The following is a 20079-nucleotide window of genomic DNA, read 5'->3' as shown; positions in this document are numbered from 1 at the left end:
CTCAGTGAATAATCAACTGTGGTATCCTCTCAGCCATGCTCAAGTCAGCTATCTTTCTTTTTATCCGCCACATCGGGGATGGGGGGTGGGTAGTGCATGTATACTCTACAGGCACATAGCTTTACAGCAATCTTTCTAAACTCATGCATATAATTGAGGTAAATTCCTTATTTTCCATTTAGAATCCTGCAATTGCTCCTCCTCTTGTTCTGCAAAATTCCTCCTACTCTGCAAGACTTTAACATTTGTCAGTCCCTCTAAAAAAAATTCTTGCGACTTCTCTCTCTCTCTTATTTCCACTCTATTTTTAAACTCCACTTTAATTTTATCCCACTCCCTGGCTATATTTTCAAAAGAAATTTTATCCCACTCCCTGGCTACATTTTCAGAAGAAATTTCTATCTTCTCTAATAACTCCCAAATAATTTCCACTGCCCATTCCTTAAATTCCTCTCTTTTCCAAGAGATAGGTCGGACAGCACAAGTGTCTCATTTTTATTTCTTTACCCTGCATTTTTATTTTAGTTATTACCGACGCATGATCTGAAATAGTTACTGGATGCATATCAAAACTTCAATTAAATGCATACATTCCTGTGACATTAAGTTCTGTCTAGTCTAACACAGTTTTTGTACCTTGGGGAATAATATGTAAATTTACTCCAAACCCCTACTACTGAATTCAAATCTTCCATGCCAAATATTTTCATAAATTTCTTCAAAGAAATCTACCCTCCTTTGTTATATTTTCCCTTCTAGGCCCCCCACCCCGACACATCTTCATTGCTACATATCAAGTAATATGCCCTGCGGAAAGCTGATTATTTCTCCCACAATTTTCCTTAGCTCCATTACATCAGTTTAACATGGAATATAAATACACGTCAGTGCAATACTGCTCCCTTGCCAGTAGCCCCTTAGTATTACAAATCTACCATTACTATATTTTGTATCCTCTTCACTACTGGAGTTCCTCTTCCAATTAATATTAAGGACACTTCTTTTCCTTTGTCCCAGGTATTCTACTGAATAAACTTCTGGAAAACCTTTTTCTTTATCAAATTCATGTGTTCATTTCTTTCCAAATGTGTCTTCTGCAGCATAGCTGTTTGCACTCTAAATTTTTTAAATATAGTTCACTACTCTTTCTTTTTTGTATATGTCTGTGAGACCATTTACATTTAAAGTTAATATAGAAAGCATCATGTTAAAAAGTTGTAAGTCCCACCTTTTACGTGTGACAGCTTTTTTAGGCATCTAAGTTCCAGCTTTTGTGTTGTATGCATACACCAATGTTTGGCAGGTTGATCTTTTATACAGCTGTTTCTTGTCATATCCATTTGAGCCTATGTCACGTCTTACAAAACTTTGCTTTCTTGAAAGACCTCAAAAAATAGACCCCTAAAACCTATTAACTTAATACTAACCTATTCCTATAACTCCTATTCTCAGTAGCCTCATCTCCCCCTACACAAACCTTACTAACTTTCGCTCAGCAAATAAACTACTGGTTACCATCCAGAAATCTCACAACAAGGCAGGTGATTCTCTTTTCTCTAATTCAGTGGGGAAGATTTGGAACAAGCTTCCCATTAAACTTACATCTCTCTCATCATTACCACTCTTTAAAAAGCAACTAAAAATTCAACTAAAAACACAATGGCTTTGTCCTTGTACTAACCCTAACACCCCCCCCAGTATAACATTATTCTATAACTCTCCTCCAATAACACACTTTGCAGAAAGTACAGTTTTGTACCTACCATAAATGTAGATGTTCGAGGATCCACATTGCTGCAGTCCTAACCGTTGGGGGTAGTCCGCTGTCCAGTCGGCCCGAATACCAAAGTATATGGCTGACGTCGGTCAAGGCGCATTAGACTGACGTCAGTACGTCAGGGTACTAATGCGCATGACCGACGCCATATCTTCAGTCTTTTCTTGCCCCAGATGTCAGAAGACCCTAAAAGGACAAGGCCCAAACCAAAACACCAAAAAGCCCCGCACCAAACTTATATACAATATATATATATATATATATATATATATATATATATATATATATATATATATACAGATGTACAATAATATACAGCAACTCACACCACCACCCCTAAACACAGAGGGAAGGACGGAGGGAAAATTGGACTGCAGCAATGTGGATCCTCGAACATCTACATTTATGGTAGGTACAAAACTGTACTATGTTCTTCATTCCACATTGCTGCAGTCCTAACCATTGGGTAGAATCCCAAAGCAGAGGTAAGGGAGGCTGGCAAATCATAAAGAAGCAGGAGCTGCCAACATGCCTTGCAAAATGGCTGTGGCAAAACCCGCCCTAGATTTAGAGTAGAGAGGAAGGTGGTAATGCTTAGAGAAAGTATGCACTGAACTCCAAGTAGCTGCCTCTAAAATATCCTTAGTTGCCACCCCCCTTAAAAATGCTGTTGAAGTGGCAGTAGCCCTAGTGGAATGAGGCCTAATCCCAGCTGGAATCTCCTTGCCATGATGGGAATAACAAAGAGAAATGCAAAACCCAATCCACTTAGAAATAGTTTGCTTAGACACAGGCTTGCCCTGAGAACTCAAAGCAAAAGAAACAAACAACTGCTGAGACTGCCTGAAATCCTTAGTCCTGCTTAAATAATAACGCAACTGCCTATGTACATCTAAAGTGTGCAAAATCTTTTCCCCTTTATTTTGGGGATCTGCATAGAAAGTAGGCAAATGAATAGTTTGGTTTAAAGCCACACTAGAAACCACCTTGGGCATAAAAGAAGGATTAGTACGTAATGATACCCTATCCTTATGGAAAATCAGAAAGGGCTCTACTGCCATAAGGGCCTGCAACTCAGAAACCCTTCTTGCAGAAGTAATAGCCAACAAAAAAGCAGTCTTCCATGACAAATATTTTAAATCAGCAGTACCTGCAGGCTCAAAAGGTTGTAGAGTAAGTTTTTCCAACACAAAATTGAGATCCCAAGCAGGAGTAGGAGCTCTACGTGGGGGTCTTATATTCTTTGCCCCTCTGAGAAACTGTTTGAACAAAGGATGCGAAAACAATGGTGGGTCACAATCATAGTGAGCTGAAATTGCTGCAGCATGAATCTTAATGGAAGAGAAGGACAAACCTTTGTCCAATAACTCAGTAAGATATTGAAGAGCCACACTCAAATTAGGCTCAGAAATCTCCAAATTCCTTGCTGCACTCCAAAATAAAAATCTCTTCCATTTTTCTGCATACACTTTCCGTGTACTAGGTCTTCTAGCTTCCATAATCACATTTAAAACTTGTTGAGGAAGTTGAGACCGGCTGTCTCTCAAAACAGAATATGCCATGCTGTTAGATGAAGAGAACGAAGCTTGACATTGAGCAGGTGGCCTTCTCTCTGAGACAAAAGGTGTGGAATCAAAGGTAAAGGCCATGGAGGCTTCTTTACTAGACTCCTCAGTAATGGGTACCAGTGCTGCCGAGGCCAATCTGGAGCTATTAAAATCATCCTTGGCTTGTCTTGTCTGACCTTTAGAAGCACCTTTGGAAGAAGAGGCAGAGGTGGAAACGCATACACATGAAGATTTTTCCAACTGAAAGAAAGAGCATCCACTTTCCAAGCTGTGTGATGTAACCTCTTTGTGCAAAACTTTGGCAGCTGGTGGTTTAGTGGAGAAGCGAACAGATCTATGTCTGGAGTTCCCCAGGACACTGTCAACCTTTGAAATACATGAAGATCCAGTTTCCACTGTGGGGATCCATGATTTGTCTGCTTAACACATCTGCTAAGGAGTTCTGTGCTCCCGGCAGAAACCTTGCCTGAAGAGTTAGTTGCAAGCTGAGCGCAGTCTCCCATAAAATCATTGCTTGCCTGCACAATGGGTAAGAATGTGTTCCCCCTTGTTTGTTGATGTACCACATGACAGTTGTGTTGTCTGTTAGAATCAACACCTGCCCTGGAAGAAGTAACTCCTTGAAAGCCATTAATGCAAACTGGACTGCTAACATCTCTTTCATGTTGATATGTAGATGCTGTAGTCTGGCAGGCCACTTGTCTTGTATCCACTTTCCATTTAGATGAGCTCCCAAGCAATGTCTGAGGCATCTGTCGTTAGAATCTGACTCGCCTCTGGCTGGGTCACAGAGAGTCCCTTGTTTAGGTGACATTCCTGAGCCCACCACAAAAATTCCTTTTGAATGCAAGGTATTATTTGAATGACAGTGTCCAAATCCTGGCAGTGCTGTGTCCATACATTTTGAGATACCATTGCAGCTTCCTCATATGCAGTTTGGCATTGGGAAGCACCAGAATACAAGATGCCATGAACCCTAATGCTTGAAGGACTGTCCTTGCAGTCAGCATGGACTGATGAGATAGTTGATGAAAGTAAAGGGATAGACTCTGTTGTTTGTCCGGGGTTAAAAAGGCCATCTGGGCTGCTGTATTCAGTCTCACACCCAGAAAGCACATGTCTTCAGAGGGTACTAGCCTGGACTTTATTTCGTTCACAGAATACCCTAGGCATCTTAGCACTGCTATAACATATTCCAGATGCTGTAGAAGGTCTTCCTGTTCTTGAGCCAGAATCAGGCAGTCGTCCAAGTAAGGATAGATTTGAATTCCTTTTAGTCTGAAGTAAGCTATCACTGGAGCCAGAACCTTTGTGAATACTCTGGGCGCAGTAGATAAGCCAAAGGGCAATGCAGAGAACTGATAATGAGAATTTCCAGCTCGAAAACGCAGATACTTCCTGCAACTTAGTCTTATAGGCACATGAAGGTAAGCTTCCTTGAGATCTAAAGTTACCATCCAGTGGTCTTTGCCCAGCAGAGGTAAAAGCTGTTGTAACGCCAACATCTTGAACTTGGGAATGTCCAGATAAGTGTTGAGGATAGATAAATCCAAAATTGGTCTCCACGTGTTCCCCTTCTTTGGTACTAGGAACAGGCGAGAATAAAATCCTAGGCCCCTTTCCGATACAGGGACTGGCTGAATGGCCCCTATTTGGAGTAACAGAGAAATTTGCTTGTGAGCCTCTTTCCTTTGTGTAGGAGGAACGCCTGGCATGCCTTTGAAAGGTGGCAATGTATGGAAATAAAACCTGTAACCGTGGTGAATGATATCCAACACCCATCTGTCTTGAGTAATTAAATCCCAATTTTCTTTGAAAAGAGACAGTCTTCCTCCCAAAGGAGCTGCCAGACGAGAATCTACTGGCAGCTGAAAGCAGGTCATTGGGTCTGTTTACGAAAGGACTGACCCCTGCCCTCACCAGAAGTCTGAGCAGGTGAACTCTCTGTTCTAGGCCTAAAAGAACCTTGAGCTCTGCCCCTACCACGTCTAGACCTACCCCTAGACTGGGAATCATAAGCAGGATATGTCCATCCCTTAGTAGGCCAATTTCTACTAAACTTCGGTGGCTGCACCTGCAAAAAATCTTTAACAGTTTGCATAGACTTAGCTTTGTCCTCCATTTTCTTCAGGACTGCTTCCACAGGCGAACCAAACAACACATCAGACTGTAAAGGAGCATCCAAAATCCTTGTCTTAACATGCTCAGCTAAATTCTGATCCCTCAACCAGGCATGCCTGCGAAGAACAGAACTAGTGGCAGCCACCCTCGAGGAGGCCTGCACAGCATCAAAACCACATTGCAAAGAATGCTTACCCACTTGTTCAGACACATGAAGTAAATCCAGCAACTCTTTACACTCTATACCTTCCGCCAAAGCATCCACCTTAGATTTCAATTGTGAAAGGAGATAATTTTGATATTTTAGCATGTGAAACTGACAATTCAACGCCTCATGGCTAGAGTGGAAGAAGTATACACTTTCTTTCCCCACCTATCCAAAGCCCTTGCCTCTTTATCAGTGGGAACAGGATTTTTAACCACAGAGGCCTTAACACCTTTAGGCCCCTGAGAAACAGTTTCTGGGTCCGCCCTAGGACTCTTAAACAAATACTTATGAGCTCCCGGCACCCTATAGTACCTATCAGGTTTAACAGGGGCAGGAGGCAAAGTGTCAGGGTTCAGGGATGCCTCTGCAAAACATCTTCCACCACATTCAACACAGGAGGTATAGCTAAGGGCCTATGTTGTGGTAAAAATAAGAATTCCCTAAGCCTTTTCCTGGAATCAGAGTAATCTTGGCCTTCCCATTTAAAGTGTTCCCTCATGGAATGCAGAGTCTCTGAAAATGAGAAATCCTCAGGAGGAGAAGCTGTAGGTGTGGAATCATCCACATCAGAATCAGAATAAGGAGGAAAGTCCTGTAAGTCTTCCACAGAAGACTCCGAAGCCTCTGAATACTGTTCCAAACTCTCAAACTCAGGTTCCACCCTAGGCCTCTTATCAGGAGGGGGCATAGAGCCTCTAATCATAGTAATTAAATCTTCTGCCATTTTAAGCATATGTTTCTTAGGCACAGAACCTGAAGTGCTAGGTGAAACCCCCACTGTAGCTGAACTTGGCCTACCTCTGAAAGAAGTTTTGGCAACAGTAGGAGAAGCTCTAACTATCTTGGGAACAGAGGGAAGAACAGTTACCTGAGAAGCCCCCTCAGCCTGGCCTACCTCCTGAGAGGGCACATCCTGTAACAATAAAGTCTCTGCCTGAGACTCCAAAGAAACTCCTGGCAAAACCTCTGGCTCCACAGAGCCTTCTAAAGAACCGACGTCCGGGACTGCCGGTTCATCAACCCTAGGCTTCGCTGTTTTGTCTTTGCGCTTCTTAGACGAAGCGGGCGTCGGAGCATCCGACGGCATTTTATAATTACAACGCTTCCCAAACACTAACCTGGCACAGTCTAACCTTCTCTTAATAGTGCTTATTAAATCTAGCACAAGAGCGGCATCCAACAACGACGTGCTCAGGCCCTAAACAAGGTATACACAGAGTATGGTAATCCCTATGAGGTATCTGTTTCCCACAAGAAATACAGTTATTCACTTTTTCTGACATCCGGTTAAATACTGAGGCAAGAAAAAACCAAAATGCTCCCCAACGGGGTACTTAGCCAACTTTGATTCGGTCTGAAACTCCGACTTCGGAAATATTTCAGAACGCCAACCTGCACTCGCAAGAACTGCTTCTGCATCGGACCATGCGGCAAAAAAGACTGAAGATATGGCGTCGGTCATGCGCATTAGTACCCTGACGTACTGACGTCAGTCTAATGCGCCTTGACCGACGTCAGCCATATACTTTGGTATTCGGGCCGACTGGACAGCGGACTACCCCCAACGGTTAGGACTGCAGCAATGTGGAATGAAGAACATTTAGTAAATTCATCCCTCACTCCCTTCTTAGTATCTTATTCCCAAGGAACTATCACTGAGTATGCTCTTTACAACATTCTTTCTGCAGTGAGCACATGTCTTCCACCTTGAATACAGACCAACTATTTCTTTCACTATGACTGTAATTACTTCATGTACACATATTTAATAATTTTCTTATTTCTCAGTGTTATATTTTTTATAACCTATATACATCATTGTAAAGGTACATTCCTACTCAATATACTTATGGTGAATATCAATCACTTTCCCATGGTAATAGCACTGTATTTTGCCTTGTTAAACTCAGTAGTCACAGTCTGTATAATTTTAGTTCTGTATAATTCAAGTTGTTGAAGAAAATATTCATGTATATGCATTTTAGATATTTTTTTGGACATTTGTTCTATCTTGATTTATTTAGTTTAAAGTGGAGCTTATCTCCCCGGGCCTCTACTGAAAATGGACATGTATCCAGTTAGATTAGCCCGGTCAACAAATGTAAAATAAAATAAATAAATAAAATAAAATAAAATAACACAAAACTATGTACATCTTCAAATACTGAAGTTTTACCCTCTTAATAGGAGCAACTGTCTCAAACTCACAGACTTGGGTTAACCTAAAAGGAAGGCAAACCCATGCTAAGACGCATGGTACAGCCTGTGCTTCTAAGTGCAGTCTGGTTTTGTCTCATCTTTCATTCATAACCTAATTTGTCTTATCTTTCATTCATAACCTATCTCAAACTCATTACTATATATGTTTTATTCTAATTGCTTAACTTGGTTAAAATACTATCCCAATCACATAAGAGGAAATATACATGTGTACTGTTTTGTTTCTGTTGTGCTCCATTCTACTACCAACAATTATAATGTGTAATACGTATGACTATCCATGCCTAGTGCACCATTTGAATTACTGTTTTTAGTTATTTTTATTCATTTGTCTTCAACTCAGCTGTATCACTGTTTCCTATGTAAAGTACTATTCTTTTTAATTCTGTATAACATTACTTAATGTGTAACTTGGAGCTTTTCTCCCCGGGCCTCTGAAGAAAATGGGCCTTTTCCAGGCTCAGACACTCCCAGTAAACAAATGTAAAATAAAATAAATTTATTGTTCTCCCTGATTGGGAAAACACTTGAATGCTTTAAGAAAACATAATCTCCTAGCCACTGAAGGAGATACACATTTTGTTTTTTATTGCTCTTTATCAGACTGTCTTCACGAAGACAAGAGAACCAGATACAGAGTTCCTTCTACAAGGATTTATTTGCTACAGGAAAGCTTTATTATATTCACTGTTCTTTTTTATTTATTTGCTTTCTCTCAAAATGTGTTACTAGATCAAGCCAAGGGTCTTAATACAGCCATTCCCCTACTAGAGAATGAGAAAAGGCACAGCAATTTTTCTTCCATCATGTTCTTTTAACCAGACAGTTTACGCTGCAGTGCCTATATTTCTTAAAACTGAACTAGGAGAAAAGAAAAAAAAAAGGGGGGGGGGGGCACCTGTTTACATCGTATCCCTACTGCACATAAAATAACTGAGAAAACTTTACAACATGCACAATATATCATGCATTATAAAAATACTACTGTTAAGAACAAATTTTTGTTTTACTTACATTAACTCTCTCCCTCCTCTTCTCCTAACTGTTCTTCCAAACATTAATGACACAAAGCAGGGCATATGTTTTAGAGTCCCATACAAGTTTAACAAAGTCAAAAAAAGAACTATTTCCAGGCTTTCTTGTTCTGTCAGGTTTCACAAATATAATTAATGACTTGTAATCCTACATTTGTCAATTTCCAAATTACTGTTTTTATTCCTGTTTTATCTCCATCTCCCAAATCCAGTCTCAACTTCATTTCCAAACTACTCTTGGTTCTTCTACTCAACCTTTGTGCTTTTTTGTCTCTCAACTAGAAAAGGTTTCACTTGCACAGTTTATCTGTGTTTTTTTATTACCAGAAGAACAGGAAACAGAATCTCCTTCTGTTTCTCAGCTCACTTTTTGTTGGACAAACACGTACTTTCTTCTTTGCATGTTCTGCATCAAAAAAGATTTTGTCCCTCCAAGAAAGAATATTCTGAAGATAGCTGGGTACAGCAGTTTCAATCTCATGTCTGCTTCTCAACATTCCCTGACTGGTGGGATAAATCTACTCTTCTGCCTGGTGTACAGCAAGTAATCATTTTCCACACACACTCTACTCTCTGCCATTTTTAGCACATTGTCCTTCTGCCACAGTTTTGTCAGAATCAACTCCTTCTGCTGGTAGGATTGCATCTTTATTATTAAAGGTCTAGGTTGCTTTCTAGTGGCCAGGTTTGGAGCATACACATGATGTGCCCTTTCAATTAACAACAGCTATGGAATTCCAGTCCAGTTGCTTATTTGTGCTTTCATAAAATGAATACATTCTGTTCCAACTAGCTTCTCTAGTACAGCAGAAAATCTCAAGTTTTCCCTATCTGCTCTGTCTTCTAATTCTGTTATGTTTTGAAACCGCTCTTCTTGAGCAGTCTCCTATCCAACCAGCCTTTTCTTCATTTCGACACCTGATTTTTGCAGTTTTACTACCTCGTCTGAATATCTGTTTAAAGTTTCTTCCATTATTCCAGTTGCTATACTCCCATCAGTTTTTCATTTATTTTAATCAGCTCTGAAATACAATTTTTTTCCTCTAGGTTACTGGAACTCACGTCTTATATCAAAGCTTGATGCCTGCGCTGCTTTTTGTTGAACAGCTGCAGAATTCTTCCCAGTCAGTGTTATTTCCTAACCTTTTGTGATTGATTTTTTTTCAGATTCTGTGAATTTCACTTTTGTTGGCATCCAGACAGTGCACTTACCAGCCAGTTACTGAAATTTACCCCAAAATATGAGCTTACTGGTTCTCTCTTATGAGTTTCTGTTTTCACACTGGGAAAGCTGAACTTAAGCTGTTACTCAATATGTAGCCATCCTGATGGAATGAACTCCTTTACAGGCCCCTAGAAACTAGAGCTCTGCCAAGGTATCTCAGTAACTTCCTTGGACAGCTGTGAAGCATCAGAAACTGTGTTCCACTATTATAAAACAATTATAGCTACAATAAGATATCCTACTCCTCATCTCTCATATTTACAAGGGTTGTACAGCACAGTTCATGCCATTTTCCCTGAAGAGGAAGAGATACCTGCTGCCAAGCAGGATGGGAAGAGAGGGATTGAGAATGGAAATTAAAGTTGTGCACTCAAAACAGGGAGCTGCTGCTGTAAGACTGGAATTTCCTGCACTATTGGCTGCCCTGCCTTTGTCTACCCCACCAAACATGGTGGTTCTCTTCAAACAGCTTCTTCTATCTGCACTGCCCACCCTTGGGACTGTACTCTATAAAACTGCTACTGTTTAATGGGTCAGTTTGAACTACATTTAGAAATACAACGGTAGAAGAACTGTTCAATACATTCGACTGTAAAAGTCTTGGGCCTACAATTTCTCGTAAATATCCTGTGAAAAAGAATCAAACAGTTCTTGTTTCATAGATTCATAAACTATTACTAGGCTAATGACTTGGGGGGAGGGGGGGGCTTTCTGAGCCTAGCCAAGTTTTCCAAAAAGAATAACGATGCCCCGTATTCAAACAGGACACTGAGGGCCAGGTTTTAATAAGCTACCCCTGTCAATAAGGGACATGGTTGCCAGGCCTGGTGTAAATTTCCTGTTCCCCATTCACTTGTCTAGGTTGTGTTTAAACTGGGTAAAATCCAAACTCAACTATACATGGATGGTAAGCCTGCTCCCTACAAGGGGAAGTTTCTGGGACATATCTGTCTCTCCAGCATGTTCTGTTTAAGTCACAGACAAAATAGAAGTCACAAGACCTTGTACTTCTGGTACTATTTGACTTGTGGATATGTAAGACATTCATAACAGTAGGGTTTGCGGATGGCTTGTAAGCCAAGCATAGATCACCCCTCAGCAATTTACAGGAGACTGAGTAGAAGGAAAGGGTTTTAAGGTGCTCTGCATAAGGCAGGTTTGTTATGGCTTGTATTTTCTTTGTAAGGAAACTTTGAGGTCGTTCTAGTTGCTGCACATGCCTGTTCAGGTACATACTAAAGGGAGCATTGTACTCTGATTAGTCTGATAAGGATGGAGTACAGTGGGATAATGACCTCTTTGGACCTAGATGCCATGCCCTTACTTATAAGTTGCCCAACATAAAAGGATTTCCTCACCATTGTGGCCACGTGGTGGTTGAAAGTAAGGCTACTGTCTATGTGCGTACACAGATCCCTGATCACAGGGTCGACTTTTAGGGATGTATTCTCATCATGTTAATTAGCTGGGATGGTTGACTTCCCAAATGGTACAACTATGCATTTCTTAGCACAGAGTTTAAGGCCATGGCTTTTGCACCATTTATTAGTCAGAGATGGACCTTCTTGAATAATGCTAGTGTCTGCAGGGGAGTTGATAACCCCATCTTGCAATCATCTGCAAACTTACGTCAGCCAAAAATCTTCAGCATTTCCTTCCATTTCAGAGAAATAGATGCCAAAAAGGTAGGACCTATGGGTACATTCAACAACTATCTCTCAACAAAACAGCCTTCATGACAGGCTGAAATCAAAGCCAGGCATGATTCCTGTTTAGAAGGTAAGCTGCAGCTGTCTAGGCATAAGCATCTTTAATCAACTACTACTGGATAGATTAAAAGGACATGTCATAAAACACTGGGTACAACTAACTCAGACACAGTTATAGCAGCAAATGGAACACGACAGCTGAAATTCTAAGAATTAGATCAGGTACCCTTACTGGTACTGATATCTGCTCAACCACTGTCTGTTTTTATAAGCAGCTTTTTCTCAGAGGTTTTTGCAAAGTACAGTAGGCTACCAGGGTATGCTACCTGCTGGCTTGGGTAAGCACAATCTGTGTTCTCCACTGCAGTATTTATTTATTTATTTTAGCAGCAGCTATCCTGCATAAGAGGTTTTGCAAAGCAGAGTGGGCAGCCAAGGTTTCCTGCTTGCTGGTCTGGGTAGTTAGGTAAAATAATGTCCTCCAAGGTGGGTATTACAGGGGAAATAATGGACCTCCCAGTGATGGGAAGGCCTAGCGACTTGCAGAGCTGAGCCTCAAAATAATCCTCGGCATAGATCCTGATGTAAGTGAATGCAGACATAGGCAACAGAGAGGAGATGAACATGTTACTTGCCGTCATGCTCCCACAAAAGCATTTGAGTAATACATCAGCACTACACACTCCATCACCAACTATAACTGAATCATTCCTTCAAAGTTTTGACTACCTGCACAAATTAAGAAAAAAATGGAAAGGCAATATTATGTCCTTCTCCCTGGTTCTCATGTTTCATCTTTACAAGTGTGGTGCAGCACTGTTCAGTTATTTTCCTTGAAGAGGAGGAAGACTTGCTGTTAGCGAGATAGTCGATCTTGCTACCCCAAGAAAAGGAGGAGGCGCAGGCCATTTGAGGTAAGAGAAAAAGATGATCAGGAGTGGAGGCAAGGCCCCCCCCCCAAAAAAAAAGTAGACAGGCTCAAAAAACGGTAATACAATGAAATAATAATCAAGTAACTAAACAAAGAAAATATTTAATAGACTTTTAAATATTAATGGTAAAACAGGTGATTTAGCACATCAGTGGCAAAACAGAACTGAAAATGGAATGGGTTACTCACTCCTTTTTCACATGATTTCATCCTCCTGCATACCTTGGGGAATTCCTATTGCTTTTCAGAGGTTTTCAGAGATGCACATAATTAATTCTCACATAGACCTAAGGGGAAATCACCATCCCAATTTAAAACTACTGTTGCCAAAGCCTAGCTTCTCTAAGTTTTAAAACTGAGTCTAGGTAAACTGCATCATTGAGCCCAGGTGGTCTACTCGCATCTAAAATAATTTGCCAGTATAACTCTCTGTACTCGATTTTTGTTTCCCACATACCACCCCTTAAGTCTTTAGGTATTTCTTCTAATACATAAAATTGAAATTTAGCTAAAACACAATTTAAAGTATGTTCGTAGAAAGCATTACTTTTTCAATAGATACGGGTAAGATTTAATGCATGTTATTTCCAAATTATTACACTGCTTTTAGATTAAGATTCATATTTTAAATTTAGGTACAAGTATATTTATATTTAAGGGTTTCTTTTTATACACATTTTAAAAGACATTTACGATTGCTTTATTGATTTATATGTGAAAGGATCCTGTTGGTGGTTTGGGATTATGACTTGGGATAAAGGAAAGCCTGGTAAAAAAAGAAGTTATGTACTCAACATAACGTTCCATCTAAGTAGGTAACTTCATTTGTCTGCAACCTGTGGGTATCGGATCCGAGCCGGCAGCTTTCCTAGCCAAAGATCCGAGCTCCAAGCTCCTCCCCTACCCATAATGCCCTGCCACCTCCCTCTAACCCTCAGATCGAGTTTGCCAAAGTATCATAGAACATTACTATAACACAAGGAAACTACTTGAACATTCCACCTAATGTCATCTGGAAGTGACATATCCTGATCCTTCAAGAACAAACTAAGGTCTGGGGATGGAGGAAAGGTTGGTTGCAGACAAATGAAGTTACCTACTCAGATGGAAAGTTATGGTGAGTACATAACTTCTTTATCTGAAGTAGTTAACTTCATTTGATCAGCAACCTGTGGGACAGAGTCCCCTTCTACCACAACTTAGGAGGTCCTCATGGAAGGATATTCCGGAGCACTGCAGAGCCAAAAGATGCGCATCCTCTGGATATTAAATCCACTTTATAATGTGTAATAAAAGTATAAGATGAAGCCCAAGTAGCTGCTGCACAAATGTCGTCCAAAGACACCCTCGACCAGAAGGCAGCAGAAGTAGCCACAGAACGGGTAGAATGAGCTCGAACCCTCAGGGGCTCAGGTCGACTAGAGCTTCTGTATTTGAGAAGGATGCATTGGGAAATCCACCTAGCTAAGGTTACCTTAGTCACTGGCTTACCCAGACAGGACTTAGCAAATGAAACAAAAAGTTGATCTGATTTTCGAAATACAGCTGTTCTGTTTAAGTAAAAAAGCAACTGTCTATGTACATCCAGACAATGAAGTCTATACTCTCCTTTGTTCTGATAATTAGGAAAGAAGACAGGTAGATTGATGGATTGGTTGATGTTGACTTCTGAAGCCACTTTAGGCAGAAAGGAGGAATTAGTCCTGAAGGAAACCCTGTCTTTATGAAAGATGATGTATGGAGGCTTACTGCAAAGAGCGTGAAGCTCCGATATCCTCCTAGCTGAGGTAATGGCAATCAGGAAGGCAGTTTTCCAAGATACATACTTTAAGTTGACTGAAGCTGCAGGTTCAAAGGGGGGACAGTCAGAGCCTGGAGAACCAGGATTAAATCCCATGGAGGGATTGCATCTTTAACAGGGGGTCTTAACAGGAAAGTTCCTTTCAGGAACGTCTTGCAAATCTTGGAGGAAGCTAGGGGCCCAAAACTGTTTCCAACATGGAAATGGGAAATAGCTGCTAATTGAACTTTAACAGTAGAAGAACTAGCCCCTTGATGAAAAATATGGGATAGGAGCCGTAAAGGGATCCAAATTCCTATGCTCCGCCCAGATAGAGAAATGCTTCCATTTACTCTTGTAGATTCTCCTGGTAGAAGGCTTATGAGCGGCCACCAGGATGGCCTTAACTGAGGATGAGATACCGGGAGTCCTGGCCATTAATGGAACTGGATCAACCAAGCCGAGAGCTTGAGGTTGTCCAGGTCAGGTGTCTTCAAACCCAAGGGATGAGAAATCAGATCCGGAATGGGATCTAAGATCCAGGGAGGATGTACTAGATGAGACCGTAGGCATGGGAACCAGGTTTGGCGAGGCCAGAATAGGGCTATGAGGATAACTCTGCTCCCCAACCAACGAGCTTTCTGCAAGAATTTTGTCATCAGCGGAAGAGGAGGATAAGCATAAAGAAGACCGGATGGCCAAGCATGAACCAGAGCGTCTCTGGGGACTTCCCCTGGTGGGGGAATTAGAGTGAAGAACTCGCTGCACTTTGTGTTCGAAGGTGACGCGAACAGATTGCAGCAAGGTTGACCCCATCTGAGGAAGATCTGTTCCGCTACTACTGGGTTCAGAGACCACTCGTAAGGTGAGAGGATAGTTCGACTCAACCTGTCCGCTAGACTGTTTGACCGACCCGGTATGTGCGTTGCTATGAGAAAGTGGTTGGTGGATATCGCCCATTCCCACACTCTCATGGCCTCTCAGCACAGTGGGTAAGATCTGGTTCCCCCCTGTTTGTTGATGTACCAGACTACTGACATGTTGTCTGTCTGAATTGCAAAAGTCCCTGGAGAAAGAAGGGAATGGAGAGCCTGCAACGCTAGAAGCACCACCCTCATCTCCAGCACACTGATATGCAAAGACGTCTCTGTGTGACTCCATGTGCTTTGGACGGATCTGCCCAGGCAATGCCCCCCACCCGAGGAGAGATGCGTCCGTGGTCACTGTGATTTGGGGTGGGGATATGGAGAAAGGGCGCCCTTCCTGGAGGTCCCTGGAATGCAGCCACCAAAGTAGAGATTCCCTGCAAACCCTGCTGACGGGAATAGGTGTAGACAGGGGGTGAAGTAGGATGGACCACTGGACCTGTAAGGTCCATTGAAGGATTCTCATCTTCAGACGTGCGATAGGTGACAGATTGATGGCCGCTGCCATGGACCCCAGGGCCCTCAGGACTAATTCCGCTGGAGGGGCTGATGATTGTAGAAGGGCCAAAATGTGAAGTTTTAGATTGCGGAGTTTGTCCGCTGTCAGAAAGACTTTGGAATGTATAGCGTCTATCCTGGCCCCTATGAAATCCAAGATCTGAGTAGGCTGAAGGGAGGATTTCTTGTGGTTGATCATGATCCCTAGATGGCGGGCTAGATGTAAGAAGTAGTCTCTGCCTGAACATAGTAGATGCTTGGTGGGGGCGGTTAGGAACCAGTCGTCCAGGTAAGGAAAGACCTGTATTCCCTGAAGCCTCAGGTGGGCCCCTACAACTGTCATGACTTTGGTGAACACCCTGGGGGCTGTGGTGAGACCGAAGGGTAGGACCCTGAATTGATAATGGCTGGCTCCCAGCCGGAAGCGGAGGAACCTCCTGGATCGCCTGTCCATTAGAATGTGGTAGTACGCATCCTTGAGTTCAATCGAGCACATCCAGTCGTTCTCCTGTAAAAGGGGGAGAATGGATTGAATAGTGACCATCCGGAATTTTCCTTGGCGACTGACAGGTTCAGTGTGGACAGGTTGAGAATCGGCCGTAAGTCCCCCGTCTTTTTTGGCACCAAAAAGAACCTGGAGTAAAAGCCTGATCCGGATTGCCCGAAGGGGACGTGCTGGATGGCTCTTTTTCTTAGCAGCTCTCTTATTTCGAAGGCTGCTACCTCCCTCTGATTGGATGGAACATCGGGGAGGCTCCCCAACCGGGAAGGAGATGTTAGGAATGGAATAGAATAGCCTCTGGATATGATTCGGAGCACCCAGTGATCCGTCGTGATGGACTCCCAATGTGCTAGGTGCTCCGAGAAGCGCCACCGACTGCCTCCAGAGAGGAGCAGTCGGGCAACCCCTCAGGGTTGCTGCGTGGGTCAATCAGAAAAAGGTTCCCTAGACCCGAAATTCTTCGGCCCCCCTCTGCCTCTGGGCTGGCGTCCACCTTGTCCTCCTCTGCCTCTGAAGGACGAAGGATCCGGAGCGAAATGGGATTGTTGAGCTTTCCGGAAAGTACAGTTTTGTACCTACCATAAATGTAAATGCTCGAGTGCTCATACAGCTGCAGTCATAACAGATGGGTTATCCTGCCGTCAGGCGGGCCCTCAATCGGCCGAATTCCAAAGTCTAGGTCCGGCGTCGGTTGTCGTCGCTTCCTCCCTGACGTCAGTGCAGCAGGGGTATAAAAGAGGCAGCCAACGCCATTTTCTTCAGTTTTTCTTGCCCCAGATGTCAGGTGTCCCCAGAAGGAAGGCAAACATAATGTTATGCAAAAATGCAATGTTGATAAATCAAAAACAGTAGTTGCAAGCAAATACACCATAAAAGAGTACCCCAAAAGGTTATATGAAAAGGGGTTTGACATAAGGCCTGTCCTAAGAGGGGTTGGAGGGAGGGAAACCTGGATTGCAGCTGTATGAGCCCTCGAACATCTACATTTATGGTAGGTACAAAACTGTACTATGTTCATCGTGCATACAGCTGCAGTCATAACAGATGGGTAGAATCCCAAAGCTAAGTAAGGGTGGTAGGCACTAAGTGGACTAGGAGGGGCTAGGATGCCCTGCAGGACTGCTGTGGCAAAGCCCACTCTAGACTTAAGAGTATAGTGGGAGGTGATGGTGCTTGGAGAAAGTGTGCACTGAATTCCAGGTGGCTGCTTCCAAAATATCCTTGGTAGGGACCCCCCTGAGGAAGGCTGCAGAGGTTGCTGTGACTCTGGTGGAGTGGGATCTGATGCATGCAGGCACAGTTTTCCATGAAATGAGTAACAAAAGCATATGCAGTGGGCTATCCATTTTGAAATTGTCCATTTGAAAATAGCCTTTCCTTGAGCACCTGCAGCAAAGAACACAAAAAGTTGCTCAGATTTCCTGAATGGCTTTGTCCTGTCCAAATAATGACAAAGTTGTCTGTGAATGTCCAAGGAATGTAGTAGTCTTTCCCCTTTGTTTTGTGGATTAGGATAAAAGGTAGGTAAGTGGATAGTCTGATTCAAAGCTATACTGGATACTACCTTTGGCATAAAGGTAGGGTTGGTTTGTAAGGAAACTCTGTCCTGATGGAAAATGATGAATGGTTGCACAGCCATGAGGGCCTGTAGCTCCGAAACCCTGCGAGCTGAGGTGATAGCCAGAAGAAAGGCTGTTTTCCATGACAAGTAGTGTAACTCTCATGAAGAAGCTGGCTCGAAGGGAGGAAGGGTCAGCTTTTCCAATACGAAGTTGAGGTCCCAAGCAGAGACTGGTAGTTTCCTTGGGGGTTTTATATTCTTTGCCCATCTGAGGAACTGCCTTAAGAGAGGATGAGAGAATAAAGGAGGATCTGTGTTGTATTGTGCAGAAATGGCTGAAGCGTGGATCTTGATGGAGGAGAAGGAAAGTCCATTGTTTAACATCTCAGCTAGGTACTGTAAAATCTGAGGTATATTTATTACCCAAGGATTCTGTCCCTTCTTTTGATTCCAGGCACAAAATCGTTTCCATTTGGCGGAGTAGGCCTTTCTAGTAGAAGGTCTTCTGGCCACCAAGATGACATCCTGCACCTCCTTGGAGAGGAGAAACTGTTGGGAAATCAAGGAATTCTCCATGCAGCTAGATTTAGAGTTTTGAGATGGCTGTGAAGAGTTTTGTAGTTGTGCTGGGACAACAGAAGAGGGACTAGAGGTAGGATCCATGGTGGGGAATGTGTCAGGCTCTTCAGGAGCGGATACCAGTGTTGCCTTGGCCAGTCTGGAGCAATGAGAATAATTTTCGGCCTCTCTGCTCTGGCTTTTAATAGAACTTTGGGCAGGAGAGGAAGAGGCGGAAAGACATAGACTGCCAATGTTGCCCAATTGAAGGAAAGTGCGTCCACTTTCCAGGCCTGTGGATGATAGGTCCTTGAACAAAATGTTTTCAACTGGCAATTTCTGTGGGTAGCAAAGAGATCTATGTCTGGCTGTCCCCATGCCTGAGTCATCTTTGTGAAAATTTGAGGATGCAACTTCCATTCGTGTGGATCTGTCATATTTCTGCTTAGGTTGTCTGCCAGTGTGTTTTCCTTTCCTGGCAGGAATTGTGCCTGTAGTTGAATTTTCATTTCCAGTGCTGTGTTCCATAGGGTCATGGCTTGCCTGCACAGGAGGTATGAATGAGTTCCCCCCTGTTGTTTATGTACCACATCACTGTGGTGTTGTTTGTCCTTATCAATAGTTGGCCTGGATGCAGTAGGTCTTTGAAGGACATAATAGCCATTTGCACAGCTAGCATTTCCTTTTGGTTGATGTGAAGGAGCTTTTCCTTTCGTGCCCATTTTCTCTGAATGCATTGATTTGTCATGTGTGCTCCCCATGCGTAGTCTGAGGCGTCTGTTGTGATGATTTGAGTTGCTTGAGGTACACAGAAAGGAAGACCTGTGTTTCTTTGGCAAGCTTGAGCCCACAACATAAATTCCTTTTGAAGGCATGGAATGAGTGGTATAATTGCTTCCAAGCTGTGGCTGTGTTGAGACCATACGTTTTTTAGGTACCACTGAAGTTTCCTCATATGCAGCTTTGCACATGGGATAAGTAGGATGCAAGATGCCATGAATCCCAGAGCCTGCAGGACTTTCCTTGCAGTTAGCCTGGTGTAAGTTGACATTTTTCTGAAGTATTGAGACAGTTGCCCCTGCTTGTCTGGCATGAGGTAGGCTATCTGGGTGGTTGTATCCAAGCTGGCTCCCAGGAAAATTATTTGTTGAGAGGGTATTAGGTTTTGATTTCTTTTTGTTGACTGTGTATCCCAGGAAGTTCAAACAGTTTTATTACAAACGCCAGGTGCTGCAGTAGTATGTCCTTGCTGTCCGCTTGGATCAGGCAGTCGTCCAGATATGGGTAGATTTGTATCCCTTGTAGTCTGCAGAAGGCGATTACTGATGCCAGGCATTTCGTAAACACTCTGGGCGCAGTAGATAAGCCAAAGGGCAATGCAGAGAATTGGTAATGGGTTGAACCTGCAAGAAATCTGAGGTATCTTCTGCAATCTTGTCTGATAGGGACATGCAGGTATGC

At 42.7% G+C, this 20079-nt stretch overlaps 1 protein-coding gene across 6 annotated transcripts in view; it reads right to left on the bottom strand.

Annotated features, from left to right (window-relative positions):
- Nucleotides 1-20079, bottom strand: part of PUM1 (pumilio RNA binding family member 1) — a 3075948-nt gene that overhangs the window by 919004 nt on the left and 2136865 nt on the right. The window lies entirely within an intron of this gene.

This window comes from Protopterus annectens, chromosome 1.part1 (genome assembly GCF_019279795.1).
Source record: "Protopterus annectens isolate FY-2018-M chromosome 1.part1, PAN1.0, whole genome shotgun sequence".
Taxonomy (NCBI): domain Eukaryota; kingdom Metazoa; phylum Chordata; order Ceratodontiformes; family Protopteridae; genus Protopterus; species Protopterus annectens.
Note: the sequence above shows the minus strand (reverse complement) of the source record. Positions and strands in the feature narration are given on the sequence as shown.